General features: G+C 40.7%; 1 pseudogene; it reads left to right on the top strand.

Annotated features, from left to right (window-relative positions):
• Window positions 1–14079, top strand: part of LOC138092129 (interferon-induced very large GTPase 1-like) — a 35827-nt pseudogene extending 21748 nt beyond the window's left edge.
• The last annotated feature ends 3477 nt before the right edge of the window (window positions 14080–17556 follow it).

A 17556-nucleotide genomic window follows, 5' to 3' on the forward strand; every position in this document is an offset into this window, starting at 1 on the left:
AAAGAGACACATGTACCCGTGTTCAATGCAGCATTATTTACAATAGCTGGGACATGGAAGCAACCTAGATGTTCACTGACACATGAATGGATAAGGAAGTTGTGCTACATACACACAATTAAATATTACTCAGCTTTTAAAAAGAATGCATTTGAGTCAGTTCTAATGAGGTGGACGAGCCTGGAGCCTATTATACAGAGTGAAGTAAGTCAGGAAGAGAAAGACAAATACTGTATAATAACACATATATATGGAATTTAGAAAGATGGTACCGATGATCCTTCACGCAGGCCAGCAAGGGAGACACAGATGTGAAAGACAGACTTTTGAACTCAGCAGGAGAAAGTGAGGGTGGGGTGGTTTGAGAGAATACCACTGAAAGATGCACATTACAATATGTAAAATAAATGAGCAGTGCAAGTTTGATGCATGAAGCAGAGCATCCAGAGTAGGTGCTCTGGGACAGCGCAGGATAGGGTGGGGAGGAAGGTGGGAAGAGGGGTTCAGAATTGTGGGGGACACCTATATACCTATGGCTGATTCATGTTGATGTATGGCAAACCATCACAATATTGTAAAGTAATTATTCTCCAATTAAAATACATTAATTTTTAAAAATCTGATTTTCTCCAAATGCTTTGCTTTTCCTATTGTATTTTCTGCAGTTTCACTATGGCATGTCTAATTGTGAATTTCTTTTATTTGTCTTCTGAGGTGTATGCAAGGTATCCTAAATGTTGTCTTTTTTTTTTTTTGTAGTTTTTTTTTATTTTTATTTTTACTTTATTTTACTTTACAATACTGTATTGGTTTTGCCATACGTTGACATGAATCCACCATGGGTGTACATGAGTTCCCAATCTTGAACCCCCCTCCCACCTCCATCCCCATATCATCTCTCTGGATCATCCCCATGCACCAGCCCCAAGCATCCTGTATCCTGTATCGAAATTAGACTGGCGATTCGTTTCTTACATAATAGTATATGTTTCAATGCCATTCTCCCAAATTATCCAACCCTTTCCCACTCCCTCTCCCTCAGAGTCCAAAAGTCTGTTCTATACATCTGTGTCTCTTTTGCTGTCTCTCATACAGGGTTATCATTACCATCTTTCTAAATTCCATATATATGTGTTAGTATACTGTATTGGTGTTTCTCTTTCTGGCTTACTTCACTCTGTATAATAGGCTCCAGTTTCATCCACCTCATTAGAACTGATTCAAATGTATTCTTTTCAATGGCTGAGTAATATTCCATGTAAATGTTGTCTTTAATTTGTAATGGAAGTGTTTCACTTGCTTCAAATTTATTTACCTCTTCCATCAGATATTATTTCACTATCTATTCAATTCCTTGAGACTGCAAAGAATTTGTCTTAAAATTTATCTAGATATTTTAGATAACTCACTTGGAAAAGTTGTTCTCTTTTCTAATTAATTTATGTTTTGGCTGCGCTGGGTCCTTACTGCTGTGAGCAGGCTTTCTCTAGCTGCAGTAAGTGGGGGCTACTTTAGTTGCAGTATGCATATGCACACTGCATATATCTCATCCATATCCTGTCTTCACTTCCTTTGCATATGCACCCAGGGCTTCTCATTGTGGCGGCTTCTTTTATGGTGGAGCACAGCCCCGAGGGCACAGGGGTTTTAGTAGCAGCAGCACATGGGCTCAGTAGCTGTGGCTTGTGGGCTCTAAGCACAGGCGCAGATGTTGTGGTGGACAGTCTTAGTTGCTCCGTGGCATGTGGGATCTTCCCGGACTAGGGATTCAACCAGTGTTCCCTGTATTGCAAGGCGGATTCCTAACCACTGTCCACCCGAGAAGCCCAGAAAAGCTGTTTTTTGAATTACTGAGTCTGCCATTAAATTTAGATTCAAATGTTAGTGACACTGGTGAAGATGGAAAGCACAAAGTCAAAATGACTGTAAGATGAGATGACAATTAGAGTGATTCCGTAAAGACAAATTGAAGGGAAAATCTAAGGGAGAGCTGGTAGAGGATTAAAAAGAATTGAGATTTAGAAGAGATTGAAAAGGATAATTTGAAAAGACATGAAATTACACTCATATTAGGAGGAAGAAGGATGCATAGGATTATAACAGTGACATTCAGTAGGACAGGAAATACAAGTTATATGTGTGAAGGTGAAATGTGAAACCTCATCTCATATAATATGTCTCAAAGATAGTGGTGTTAAAGATATAACATGAGAAAACATTGAATATGTGATTATTTAGTTCTACATATACACATTAAGATGGCTTCAGTAGATAAAGAGAATTTGATTATACATATATAGTTTATAATATAAAATATATATATTAACTAGTGTCAGAGGAAGAGTAAGAAGTGGGTGACAAGTGTAAACCACCTAAGAAGTACATTTTATTTATTGAGATATAATTAACATATAACCTTGCATAAGTCTAAGGTATATAATGTGCTGATATGGTACATTTTTATATTGCCATATTACTAAGATAGAGTTAGCTAACACCTCTATCACATCACAGTATCATTTCTTTATTGTGGTGAGAACAATTAAGATATAGTCCCTTGGCAACTTTGAGGTTTATAATACAGTGTATTGTTTATAATCCCTATGAGTGCTATGTGCTGTGCTTATTCACTCAGTCGTCTCCATCTCTATGTGAACCCTTGCTGTAGTCCACCAGGCTCCTGTGTCCATAAGGATTCTCCAGGCAAAAATACTGGAGTGGGTTGCCATGCCCTCTTCCAGGAGATCTTCCCAACCTAGGGATCACACCCAGGTCTCCTGCATTGCGGGTGGACTGTTTACCATCTGAGCCACCAGGGAAGCCTAGATGTCTAGGACTTATTTATCTACTGACGGCACATTAGTACCTTTAAACAGTATCTCCCCAATTACTACACCTTCCAACCCCTGGTAACTACTATTCAGTTCAGTTCAGTTCAGTCGCTCAGTCGTGTCCGACTCTTTGTGACCCCATGAATCGCAGCACTCCAGGCCTCCCTGTCCATCAACAACTCCCGGAGTTCACTCAGACTCATGTCCATCGAGTCAGTGATGCCATCCAGCCATCTCATCCTCGGTCGTCCCTTTCTCCTCCTGCCCCCAATCCCTCCCAGCATCAGAGTCTTTTCCAATGAGTCAACTCTTCTCATGAGGTAGCCAAAGTACTGCAGTTTCAGCTTCAGCATCATTCCTTCCAAAGAAATCCCAGGGCTGATCTCCTTCAGAATGGACTGGTTGGATCTCCTTGCAGTCCAAGGGACTCTCAAGAGTCTTCTCCAACACTACAGTTCAAAAGCATCAATTCTTCAGCGCTCAGCCTTCTTCACAGTCCAACTCTCACAGCTATACATGACTACAGGAAAAACCATAGCCTTGACTAGATGGACTTAGTCGGCAAAGTAATGTCTCTGCTTTTAAATATGCTATCTAGGTTGGTCATAACTTTTCTTCCAAGGAGTAAGCGTCTTTTAATTTCATGGCTGCAGTCACCATCTGCAGTGATTTTGGAGCCCCAAAAAATAAAGTCTGACACTGTTTCCACTGTTTCCCCATCTATTTGCCATGAAGTGATGGGACCGGATGCCATGATCTTCGTTTTCTGAATGTTGAACTTTAAGCCAACTTTTTCACTCACATCAAGAGGCTTTTTAGTTCCTCTTCACTTTCTGCCATAAGGGTGGTGTCATCTGCATATCTGAGGTTATTGATATTTCTCCCGGCAATCTTGATTCCAGCTTGTGCTTCATCCAGCCCAGCGTTTCTCATGATGTACTCTGCATATAAGTTACATAAGCAGGGTGCCAATGTACATCCTTGACGTACTCCTTTTCCTATTTGGAACCAGTCTGTTGTTCCATGTCCAGTTCTAACTGTTGCTTCCTGACCTGCATACAGATTTCTCAAGAGGCAGGTTAGGTGGTCTGGTATTCCCATCTCTCTCAGAATTCTCCACAGTTTATTGTGATCCACACAGTCAAAGGCTTTGGCATAGTAAATAAAGCAGAAATAGATGTTTTTCTGGAACTCTCTTGCTTTTTCCATGATCCAGTGGATTTGGCAATTTGATCTCTGGTTCCTCTGCCTTTCCTAAAACCAGGTTGAACATCAGGGAGTTCATGGTTCACATATTGCTGAAGACTGGCTTGGAGAATTTTGAGCATTACTTTACGAGCGTGTGAGATGAGTGCAATTGTGAAGTAGTTTGAGCATTCTTTGGTATTGCCTTTCTTTGGGATTGGAATGAAAACTGACCTTTTCCAATCCTGTGGCCACTGCTCAGTTTTCCAAATTTGCTGGCATATTGAGGGCAGCACTTTCACAGCATCATCTTTCAGGATTTGAAATAGCTCAACTGGAATTCCATCACCTCCACTAGCTTTGCTCCTAGTGATGCTTTCTAAGGCCCACTTGACTTCACATTCCAGGATGTCTGGCTCTAGATTAGTGATCACATCATCATGGGTCGTGAAGATCTTTTTTGTACAGTTCTTCCATGTATTCTTGCCACCTCTTCTTAATATCTTCTGCTTCTGTTAGGTCCATACCATTTCTGTCCTTTATCGAGCCCATCTTTGCATGAAATGTTCCCTTGGTATCTCTAACTTTCTTGAAGAGATCTCTAGTCTTTCCCATTCTGTTATTTTCCTCTATTTCTTTGCATTGATCGCTGAGGAAGGCTTTCATCTCTTCTTGCTATTCTTTGGAACTCTGCATTCAGATGCTTATCTTTCCTTTTCTCCTTTGCTTTTTGCCTCTCTCCTTTTCACAGCCATTTGTAAGGCCTCCCCAGACAACCATTTTGCTTTTTTGCATTTCTTTTCCATGGGGATGGTCTTGATCCCTGTCTCCTGTACAATATCACAAACCTCCATGCATAGTTCATCAGGCACTCTATCAGATCTAGGCCCTTAAATCTATTTCTCATTTCCACTGTATAATCATAAGGGATTTGATTGAGGTCATACCTGAATGGTCTAGCGGTTTTCCCTACTTTCTTCAATTTAAGTCTGAATTTGGTAATAAGGAGTTCATGATCTGAGCCACAGTCAGCTCCTGATCTTGTTTTTGTTGACTGTATACAGCTTCTCCATCTTTGGCTGCAAAGAATATAATCAATTGATTTCGGTGTTGACCATCTGGTGATGTCCATATGTAGAGTATTCTCTTGTGTTGTTGGAAGAGGGTGTTTGCTATGACCAGTGCATTTTTTTGGCAAAACTCTATTAGCCTTTGCCCTGCTTCATTCCGCATTCCAAGGCCAAATTTGCCTGTTACTCCAGGTGTTTCTTGACTTCCTACTTTTGCATTCCAGTCCCCTATAATGAAAAGGACATCTTTTTTGGTGTTAGTTCTAAAAGGTCTTGTAGGTCTTCATAGAACCGTTCAACTTCAGCTTCTTCAGCATTACTGGTTGGGACATAGACTTGGATAACTGTGATATTGAATGGTTTGTAACTACTCTACTACTCTGTTTTACAAGTTTGCCTTTTTTAGATTCCGCATGTAAGTGATATTATACAGAATTTCTCTTTCTTGGTCTGACTTATCTCACTTAGCATAATGCACTCAAGGTCCATCTGTGTTGTCACACACAAATGGCAGGACTTCCCTCTTTTTCGAGACCATGTAATATTCCATTGTGTGTCTGTGTCTGTGTGCATATGCGTGCATGCTGTATAACATATCCTTTATCCATTAAGCCATGGACTGACACTTAGGCTGTTTCCACATCTTGGCTATGGTGAATAATGATGCAGAAAACATGGGGGTATATATATCTCTTCAATATCCTGTATTCACTTCCTTTGCATATATACCCAGGAGTGGAACTACTGGGCAATATTGTGATCCTACTTTTCATTTTTAAGGAATCTACAATGTTTTCCATAGTAGCTGACCAACTTAAATTCTCAGCAACAGTACACAAGGGTTCCCTTTTCTCCACTCTCTCCTAGCATGTATTATTTGTAGACTATATGTTGATGGCCATTATGAGTGGTTTGAGGTGATACCTCATTATGGTTTTGATTTGCATTTCCCTAAGAATTAACAATGTTGAGAGACTTTTCATGTGCCTGTTGGTCACCTGTATGTCTTCTGTAGAGAAACATCTATTTATTCTTTGCCTATTTTTTCCTAATATTCTTTTAATGTAGCTATCCAGTTTTCCCAGCACCACTTATTGGAATTATCTTTTTTCCATTGTTTTTTCACCTCTTTTGTCATAGATTATTGACCATGAATGTGTAGGTTTATTTCTGGGCTCTCTATTCTGTTCCATTGGTCTGTGTTTGCTTTTATGCCAATATCATGCTGTTTTGATTAATGTAGCTTTGTAGTATAGTCTGAATAGGGACCATGATACATCTGGCTATTTTTTTTTCTCCAGTCAGCTTTGGCAGTTGAGCCTTTTGTGGTTCCAAAAAAATTTTTAGAATCATATTGCTGTACTTTTGTGAAAGTGTCCTGGGTATTTTGATAGTGATTGCATTAAATCTATAGATTGCTTTGGATAGTATGGACATTTCTAACAATATTAATTCTTCTAATCAAGGAACACAGCATGTTTTCTACTCTTTTTCATCATTTTCAAAATCCTTCATCAGTGTTTATAGTTGTCAGAGTATAGGTCTTTCGCCTTCTTGGTTAAGTTTATTCCCTGGTATTTTATTCTTTACAGTGTGATCATAAATGGGATTATTGCCTGAATTTCTTTTTCTGATACTTCATTATTAGTGTATGAAGTGTATTAGTGTAAAAAGCAACAGATTTCTGCAAAAAATCAGAGAATTCTGCATATTAACATGCCACAGGCTAACTAAGTGTCTTATCTTCACACAGTCATGTACACAGCAGAGTCTATGCCCAATGAACCCCTGCTCAGAGGAAAAATGGGCAAGATCTCCAAGAGATGCTCAGAGAAGTAGGACTGGCAGTTGAATACTAGTTGTCAAAGCTGCAGGAACAGCTGGATGTGACTTCTACCATGCCTTACAATATCTAGAAGAAAAGGACCTCCAGAAACTGAAATGCCAGGTGCAACATTCATGGGAGAAAAGGCCCCTGGAGAAACTGCTTCACCAGTCATACTCAAATACTCTTTCAGAGTTATAGGAGCCTCGTGTGGAATCAGTAAAGAAAAGGCAGAAGAAGGCAGAATGGGCACTGCAGAAATTAAAAGAGACGCTGTCAGAAGGGAGGCAGTGATAGGATGAGGTAGAATGGAAAAAGTGTAGCTGAGGCAGGCAACGGAGATCCCCAAAGAGTTCTGTCCAGCTCCTGAGAAGCCCTAAGAGAAGTCATGGAAGACATGCAGAGACAACTTAACATAAAGGGAGCACTGTCTCACAGGAAAAGTCTCCCAGATAGAGAACTGGTGAGATACGCATCTGGAGGACTAGCCCTACAGGGAATTTACAAAACCAGTGACCAAAGGTGTATTATAGAGAAGAAAGAGGAGCTACTCTGCGTCCCCAGGGAGTTTGTACTCCGTGGCCCTGAGCAGGGTACACGGTTGGAGACAAAGGAATTTACATCTTCTCAAGAAGAATCCACGTTCACTCAGATGTTAGAAAAGCTGGGCTTCAGTGTAACTGCCTTAGCAAAGGGTGGAGGTTGGGGAATTAGCCTGAAAGCTGGTATGGATCAGAGCATGCATTCAGAATCCAAAAAAACACAACAGTCACATTCTACACACTCTTATTTCTGCTCAACCAAGTTCAGCTATATCCCACTGGCCTCCTTCCACTTTCCCATTGACCAGCTCCAACTTTCCAGTGCTGCTCTCCAGGAATTAAAAAACACTGAAGACCTTTTGGGTCAGTCAGAAGACCCAGACAAACTACGCTTGCTGAGGCATAAGGCTGAAGCCTTCTTCCAGAGGTTTGGGTCTCATGCTAACCAGGGCCCTTTGCACCTGGGAGGAATCTACTGGTGGAAAGCCATTTCAGAGGGTTTCCAACAAGAACAGCTGGCAGAAGTGAAACAGCAAGCATCAGAGATGCTGGATATTTGCGTAAGGGGTGGTTACAGTAGCTTTAGTATGAACATTGAAACAGGTCTGGATATATCAGACTCTCACTCAAAAAAAGCGTCTCAGAAAACAACCTTCCAAAATCTCCAAACCAAAGTCCAGTTATCTGTGGCCCAGACAGGTGGCCCACCAGAAGCAAATGACTTTTTTGACTGGAAAGCTGGTCTAGTTGCCAATAACAAAACTTGGTGTGTCATTGACCGTGGATTTCAGCTGGTACCTGTTTGGGACATTGTTCTCTCTAGCCACAGAAGTGATTTTAAGGATCCTCATAAATTAGCTAACTGCCTGAAAGACAACTATACTATTCTGAGTGAACTCACTGCCCAGATCCAGGAAGGAGAATTACTGAGTATTGAGAAGGAGGCTAGGATTTTCCTAGAGGATGTGAAATCCTGGAAAGTTTTTCATCCTGAAAAACAGCTTAAAAGGCTGATAAACTTCATGCAAAGATTGAGTCAAATAACTGAAAGTTATACCACTTGGACAAATATATGCCTTAAAGACAGGGGTCTGCAGAATTTTCTGGTAAACATGGTCAACTTTTGCAAAACAGCATCCATTTATGAAACTAAATTTATTAAATCTCAGTTGAGCTGTCTTTTGGATCCTCACATTTATACAGTAACAAACTTTCCTCAGGCTCAATCCATTATGCAGTGGATATTTCAGTCAGAACCAAAGGAAGACAATATCCATATCACTCAATTTTCTGAGTTAATTGAAATACTTAAAAAAACACAGAATGAGCTTAGGGAAGTAAAGGTCAACTCTGAATCCACAGACTTGGTGGAAGAAGCTCAAAGAAAGCTGACTTATGAGGTCAGCTTGTCTCTTCGGTGCTTCTTGAAATACCTCCAAGAAACAGGGAAGATAGACACACACATCTTGCTACTTTTGATAGCATCTGGTGCAGGATATCATGTGGTTCACAATATATTTCAGCATCTCCTGGGGCATGATGAGTTAGACTTTCTATTGGATGAAATGCGAACTGCGCAAAATAAATACCAAGAGTTCAAAAATATTTCCAACTGCAGGGCTCAGGCATTCCTGGTGCTCACAGGTCTGACAGCAACAGCAGGCATCAAAGCTGTTTCTCCAGAGGAGAAAACACAACGCTTGGCATTGATCGAACATCACATGGGACGATCTTTGACTAAAGAAGTTGTATATGTCCTCACCAAAGCTGGAGATCGTGATTGGGAAAACCTAGAAAAAGACTTGAGACTGCTCATTTATGGGAATTACGAGGCCCCTGTCTCTTCATTGGAAGTGGAGGAGGTGAGAAAACAATTGCAAAGTGTCTTCCATGAAAAGAAAGAGCGCCATGAACCACACGATAATGAAAATAAAAAGGAAGATGTCATAGAAAATGGAGGCTTCCAAGATTTACTCCAGCGTCTAGGCCTAGAACATTACTACCCAAGAAAAATGAGCAGAGCTAACTTCCAACTGATCCACAAGACTTCTGTGTACAACACCCAGCCCTGCTCTGAAAGAGAACTTCCCTTCTATTTCCTACAGAAGCTATTGACGCTGGATTATGGGCTGAGATACCAAGTCTATTCAAGCACCTCAAATCAAGAAAATGAGGCTTTTGATCCATATGAGGATACACTTGAAGAAAGTGTTAGTCCTACTAAGCCCTCAGCAGCCACTAATGTCAGACCCTATGTTCACCCTATGGATATTCAGATGGCAATTCTTCACTGTGCAGATGATTTTGCCAGACAATATATTTTGGACAAACTTTCCATTTGTCAGTTTGCCCTCCCCCTTCTCATACCTAATCCTTGCAATGCTCAAATAGAATTCTCTCTCTGGTCTCTCAGTCAGATTCGAAGGAGCTGGCAGCAAGTAGGGAAATCACTAAGAGAGAAGGACAATTACAAGAATCAACAGATGTGTTGTTTCTCTGCCCCCATTGTGTCTTTTATTAGAGTTGGAACTGGCTTCTCTGCTTCCAAATCGCAGATCATGAACTGTCTTCTCAGTGAACGCAAACATGATATCTTTTTTCACCGACATTGCAAAGGCAGCAGCAGAGACTGTCTCTTGATGGGAGGAGTGGTGGAAGTCGCCTGGTTCTGTCCTGGGGGGGAAGAGCAGGACAGATTTGACAACTGCTTGACCTTTACCAATCTTCACGGAGATGCAAAGGAATATGAGAAGCAACTCACCTTTTTGCAGGAAGTCTCCTCCATAATTGTGGTCCTCATGTCAACTTCTGATGACAATAAAGGAAACCGAAAAACAGTCCATGACATGTGTCAGTCATCAAAACCTTTAATCTTTTTGCTTGATGATAAAGGAAAAATGACAGTCAATAAATCTAGCTCAAGAGTGAGGATTGGGATCAGGAACAGAAATGAGGCAGAATTAATAGAGGAGCTCACAACTACAATCAGACGTTTGCTGGAGCTCTCTAACACTGCACTCAGCTTGGAGAACTGTGCCCACGTTGCTCGCAAGCAAGGAATGCTTATTGATGAAGACCAGAGAGATTGCAAGGAAGCCAAAGAAAAGGCAGAGGCTCTAATGAACCTACTGGGAGAAATGGAAATACCTCAGGTCAAGGAAAACTTACTACCTCTTCAGGGAAAACTGTGGCAACTTTGGTGTACAAAGGACAAAGCACTCTATCATCTGAGAGAAAAGGGGAATCACAGCACTGAACAACGCAAAAGTGAGACTGAGGCAGAAAAACAAATGATAAGACGGAAACAGTTCAGAAAAGCCTTTCCTCTCAATGCTTTAATGCGTTCTGTCCTTGAAATTCTCCACAATCATTCAGAAACTCACACCAAACTCTACTTCCTCCAGTGGCTGATTGTAGCTTTGGACAACCTGACTGCAGGACACTTGGAAAATCTAAATGAGAAGAAAAAGGCATTGGTTCAAAAAGAAAAGCAAGAGGCCCCAAAGAGTAGCTCTCTGAAAGACTGGCAAAAAGAGATAGAAGCTATTTCCAGAAAGATTAATGAGTGTACCTTGGGAATTGAGCACATTCTCAGAGAAGCGGGCCAGATCTATGAAGCTCTGGAAGAAGCTTCACCCTTGAAAGATACCCTCTTTCTCTCCCTTCCCCACATTGCTGCAGATCTGATGATATCTGGTGTTCCCATTGAGCTGATGGATGGGGATGTTTCATATGTGCCCCTAAGGTGGGTGGCAGCTGTTTTTGACAAGCTTTCCGAGAAACTTGGAAACAAGCGGCTCTTTGTTCTCTCTGTCCTTGGCCTGCAGAGTTCAGGGAAGTCCACCCTGCTGAATGCCCTTTTTGGGCTGCAGTTCACTGTCAGGGATGGGAGGTGTACCCGAGGGGCCTACATGCAGCTTCTGAAAGTGGAGGAGACATTCACAGCTGAACTTGGCATTGACTTTGTGCTTGTGGTGGACACAGAGGGACTTCGAGGCCCAGAACTCACCAACAAGTCCCTGAATCATGACAATGAGTTGGCAACCTTTGTCATCGGACTTGGAAACTTGACTCTGATCAATATTATGGGGGAAAACCCATCTAAAATGCAAGATATTTTACAAATAGTTGTCCAAGCTTTTCTGAGAATGAAACAAGTAAAAATCTCTCCCAGTTGCCTCTTTGTCCATCAGAATGTGGGGGAAGTTACAGCTAAAGACCAAAATATGGAAGGAATAAGGCAGCTAGAGCAGACATTGGACAAAATGGCAGCAATAGCAGCTGAGGAAGAGCAGTGCTCCTATGTAACCTGCTTTAGTGATGTCATTAAGTTTGATGCCAATACCCACGTCTACTACTTCGCTCACCTCTGGGATGGCAATCCCCCAATGGCCCCTCCCAATCCTCACTACAGCCACAATGTTCAGGAACTCAAAAGCAGAATTCTTGTGAAAGCCCAACAGGAATCTAGGGGAAGCATCATGAAGATATCAGATGTAAAATTCCGAGTTCAAGATTTGTGGAGAGCCCTACTGAATGAGAACTTTATCTTCAGCTTCAGAAACACTCAAGAAGTCATGGCCATGAGCAAACTGGAAACCATGTATAACTCCTGGACATGGGAGCTGAGGAGTCATGTGCAGAGATTACAGGACCAGCTGATCAACCAGATTCAGAATGGAAAAATCCAGACACTTGAAACATATACCCTGGAGGCTCCAGTTACAGAGATATATGAAGCCATCAAGCAAAAACTGGAAAAATATTTTAATGAAGACCCAGATAGTGATGTGCTGGTTCAGTGGAAAGGAAATTTTGAAAATAAACTCATAACCCTTAAAGAGGCACTAATTTTAGATATCCAAAGAAAAGCCAAAGAACTTATTCCTTTTAAAAAAAGTCAAGAAAAAGTGGATAACAAAAAGTCAGGTTATGAAAAGGAATTATTGGAAAAAAGCCGGAATTTGGCTTTTTCACTGAATGACACCGAATTGAGCGAGGAAGAGCTACATGAGAAATTCAACCTACTTTGGGAAAAATGGGTCTATGATGTGTCCTCAAGTATCCCTCCAGCCACAGAGCCTACAATTGAAATGGATTGTGAAGACATCCTTTTTGAGCATTTCAAAAAGGAAAACGACATCAGAAGCATACTGGAGAACTATTCTGGAGAAATGTTTGAAATCAACTATGACAAACATGTTAAGTTGAACAGGAAATATTGGGAACTCTTTACAATGACAATAGAGCCCCATGATAAACACTCCATAAAGATGACTACTGACTGCATTATTTCAAAAGTTAATGAAACTGTTAACAAAATATCTCAGCAAAAGCATGATTACAATCGAACTTATTTCCATGAAATCCTGAGAACAATAGAAGAGGAGGTGAAGTCTGCAACCACTCAGAAAAGATACACATTTACAAGAAAATATGAAATAGACTTATCATGGTTCTTATTCCAAAGAGCATCAGTGAAGTTTAAGGAGATGCACAAGGCATTCAAGAGGGCAAATGATCCTGTAAACTATCTGCAAAGCAAGAAAGATGATTTCTTCATGAGCTTTAAGATCTCTTGTCAAGAAGCAACTTCAATTAAAACATTTGTTGATTTTCTGTGGAAGAAACTCACACCTGCTGTCTCCAGCACCATAAGGAAAAACATGGCCCTCAAAATTGCTGGGGACATTCGAACCACCTGCCAGGCATTCAATGAAAACAGAGCTAACCTGGAGAAACACATTCTCATCTCTCTGGCAGAAGAGGAAAATTTTGATGACTACTGGCAGTACCTTCATAATCCAGAATCATTTTTTAAGAATTACATTGAAAACCATGTTAAAAGATACTTTTCTGACACAGGAAGTGAAAAAATAAAGACTTTTCTACAAATGAGTTTAGATGACATCAAGAATGCCATCCTCTCAGCTGTACATGCATCTACAGCAAGAGCTAAAGATAAAAGCAGCACAGCGTCTGGGTGGTTAGATTTGTTCTGTGATCACCTGGGGAGTACCTTGATCTTTCCACGAAAAGACTTGATAAGCATTGAACACTGGGAGATAAAAGATATCGAGTTTATCAAAGAGGCCATGAGTAAAGCTTTGGATCCTGAAATCAAGAAGGTAGAACAGAAATATTTGCATAGACTTGTAGAAGAAATGATTCCTGAAATCCAGAAAATGCTCTCTGAACATCTCTGTGGCTGCTGGAAACAGTGTCCCTTCTGTAAGGCAATTTGTACCAACACAATCCCTACCCATGAAGGAGACCACAATGCTCCCTTCCATCGTCCACAGGCTCTCGGTGGATGGGGATGGCATCAAACAGACCATTGTACCCTTAATTTCTGTACTAGTGCAGTAGCAAGTGACTATAATTTTGTTTCGAATGATGGCAGGAGAATCCCATATAAGACCTACCGACAAGCAGGAGGGGAATATGCCACATGGAGCATCACCCCAGACACATCCACCCAGCCATACTGGAAATGGTTTGTCTGTCACTTCAGATCAAAGCTAGAAGAAAAATATCACAAAAGACTTTTCAATGAAGGTAAAATTCCTGATGCCTGGAAGAAAATCACAAAGCAGGAGGTGCTTGATGACTTGAAAAAAAATTAATACTCAATGACCAGATAAGAGTTCCAGTAACTAAACAAAGAAGGCACATTACCAGAACAAGCCTAAAATACCACCCACTCAGAATGAAAACCTTTCTTGTATCAATTTTTTTCAATTGAAACATCTAAAACTAAATCAATCATAGCAAGAGTCAAAGATTTCTTGAGTAAGAACCTTATTTTTCTTTGCCTCAATTCCTTCTTCTTTAAAAACAGATAACTGATATATATGAGTACATGATAAAATCGAATAAAGTCCATTTAATGTACCAACTGCATATTTTATATTACTATTCTGAATGTTTTTGTTTTTAAATATGCAATGTTATATAAAACTTCAAGAAAGTCATTTTCATAGAGAGAAGTTAAAATCGTTGTAGACTGTTACAAAATCTATAGAATAACTATATGAATATTTTAATCAATATACAGTTATTGACTGGAAGTTACAAATTCTTTTCATTACTAAGTATATTTTTTTTCACTATCTGAAATTGTGAGGAAGAGTTATTAATGTTTCAATGCAAAAACACTCATAGGAAATTCAAGATTTGCAGTTCTCAAATATAATGCCATTTAGAGCTATTCTATTATAGGAATAAAAAATAACCCCGATCTGTGAACCAGATCGGGGCTTCCCTTGTAGCTCAGTCGGTAAAGAGTCTGCAGGGAATGCAGGAGACCCGGGTTCGAGTCCAGGGTTCGGAAGATTCCTTGGAGAAAGAAATAGCAACCCACTCCAGTAGTCTTGCCTGGAGAATCCCATGGGCAGAGGAGCCTGGCTAGCTACAGTCCATGGGGTCACAAGAGTCGGACATGTCTTAGTCACTAAACCATAGTGATAATTCAATAAGAAATGTTTCTGAATATTAAAATGTAAGAAAATGCTTATCTCCAATCAAGCATCTTTGTGACTTTTCACACTATTTGAGCCATAGAGTCATGATCAGAAATAAAAATGAAGGACATTTTGAAGCCAACGAAGGACCTGAGAGGGGAGGAAATCTCCATTCTGCAAACCTATACCTTCTGAAACAATGACTTATGCTAGGTTCTCAAAGCTGATGATCTGAAGGAATCCTGATGCAAAGGAAAAAGTCACTCATGTCTGACATAGGGCCATTCATCAGCTTCCATTTAAGGGTACACTCTCCTCCCCTCCACAGCCTGTATGAAAACACACAGTACAAAGAACAATCAAAGGACTTGCATCTTCAGAGTCAGGGGATAGGAGTGCTCACTCTGCTATCTTTGTGCCCCAAGCATACTCTTCAGTTTCAGGTCAAATGACCATGTCTCCAGAAGAAATCATGAAACAGAAAAACTGTATAGAAAGCAGATGTTCTTGAATAGATGGATTTTCCTTTCTTTCTTTAAAAATAGTCTCACTGAGAGTTGGAGGAGCCTCCAAAGAGGATAAAGTTGAAATAGTGATAAAACAGAACACATGCACAATATAGCACCTGTCTCTGACATCACTGAGTCCTTGATAACTGTGCAATGTTAACATTTGATCAGTGCTTTTCATATTTGTTCAGTAAGTCCATTAAAACTTTTAACTAACAAGCATTATAATTAACTTTGATTTTCAGGAAAAATTCTTGTGTATAAACAAATAACTTTTTATCAATTCCTCAGGCATTTAAGGAGAGTGATTACTAAATGTAATTCAGAGACAGTGTCAAGAGTTCCCTACCAAATGGCTAGACGTAAGTTGGGAAGGAGGGTAGATGGAAACATATGAATGTGGTTTTCTATGATAGTAGTGGAGAGTAAAGTGCCATCAAGGTGGAGTCAGGATCAAAGTGTCCATGAGTTGAGGTCAGTGAAGAAGATCTTAGGAACACTGGAGTAGGGTGATAGAGTTCATAGAGATGAGAATCATATAGTCATGAAAAGCAGATCCTGGGCCCAGTGTAGGTCACAGATATAAGAGATGGCATTGTAAGGTCACTGGAGGTAAGGTTCACATGATCAATAGGAAAAGTCTCTCAGAGTCACTGAAAATGTGGATCACAGAAACAAAGTTATTGGGGGTCACCATGTCAATAGACGTAGGGAATTTCCAGAGTGATTTAAGCAAGACAGGAAAAATCCTGCAGGAATGGGGCTAGGAGAGTGATGAATTCTAGGACAAGATAAATAACACAAATAAGATGTGAGTTGCTTCTCAGGTGTCCCCAATGGTGAAAAATTCACTTGCCAATGCAAGAGATAAAAGAGAAGGTCAAGTTCAACCCGTCGGTTGGGAAGACCCCCTGGAGAAGGAAATGGCAACCCACTCCAGTATTCTTGCCTGGAAAATTCCATAGACAGAGGAGCCTGATGGGCCACAGTCCATGAGGCTGCAAAGAGTTGGGCATGACTGAGCACCAGCACATGCTGTTAAAAAGATGGAAATTTGCACTAAGGAGATTTTCACTTAGGTCTCTAAGTGAATGAAGTGAAATAGGGACTATTACAGTCTAATTATTTCTGTCATCCGTAAATCCATAGGGATGTAAGACAGACTTATATCTCTTTTCATTTGGAGGAGATATCAGATTGAAGTCAAAAGGAGAAGAGGGCACCAGAGGATGAGATGGTTAGATAGCATCACTGAGTTTGAGCAACCTCCTGGAAACAGCAATAATAGTAGTTAACATGGAAGCTGGGGCTATCTGCTCATGATCACTAGTGTCCTCTATTCCTGAATAAGATGCTGAATTTCTCCAAGGTCCATGGGATACAGATTGGATCCTCTGCCCAACAGAATTTCCTCGCCCCTCCCACCCTCATTTATCCACCCACGCCCACCCCTCCCACACTCTGCCCACCCAGACCCTCCACCCCTCCCATGCCCCACTCACGCCCCCCCTCCCACACCCCACCCCTCCCACTGCCCACTTCAGCAGAGACAACTGGAAATATACTGCCAGAAGCAAGAATGAGGGGAAAGTCAAAGAGCTTACCCTGGGATGTCAGCAAAACAGGTCAGCAAACAGTACATTATCAGGTCATAAGTGTATGAGGGCATTCTGAAGACTCCACAAAAGTGCAATCACAAGCAGCAGCTATTGTATATTCAACAACTAAAAGACAAATCACAGATAGCACCACAGCTACCCGTCAGCTCTCATCCCTCAAACCAAATAATGAGAGTAGGAGGAAAGGAAGTAAAGAAATGAGAAAAAGAAAACAGGCCATGACACGCTTCAATTCAGTTTACTCCCTCCTGTTCTATGAAATTGTAAATCACGCCTGAACTTGATGGAGGTGGTGAAAGGTGGTCAAGGAGCCAGCTTAGGATTTAATGAGAGATGGAGGTTTTGATAGTAGATAGGACTAAACTTTTTAATGCCTAAGACTTTAGATATTCTAATACCAAAAGTGACTAGAAAAGTCACTTTCCCAAGAATATTACCAGGAATGGGGGAGGAGAGAACCAAAATAACATGGTGGCAAGCAAGGGCAGAGATAAACAAAGGAATATTCCAAT

The sequence above is a fragment of the Capricornis sumatraensis genome, chromosome 16 (assembly GCF_032405125.1).
Source record: "Capricornis sumatraensis isolate serow.1 chromosome 16, serow.2, whole genome shotgun sequence".
Lineage (NCBI taxonomy): Eukaryota > Metazoa > Chordata > Mammalia > Artiodactyla > Bovidae > Capricornis > Capricornis sumatraensis.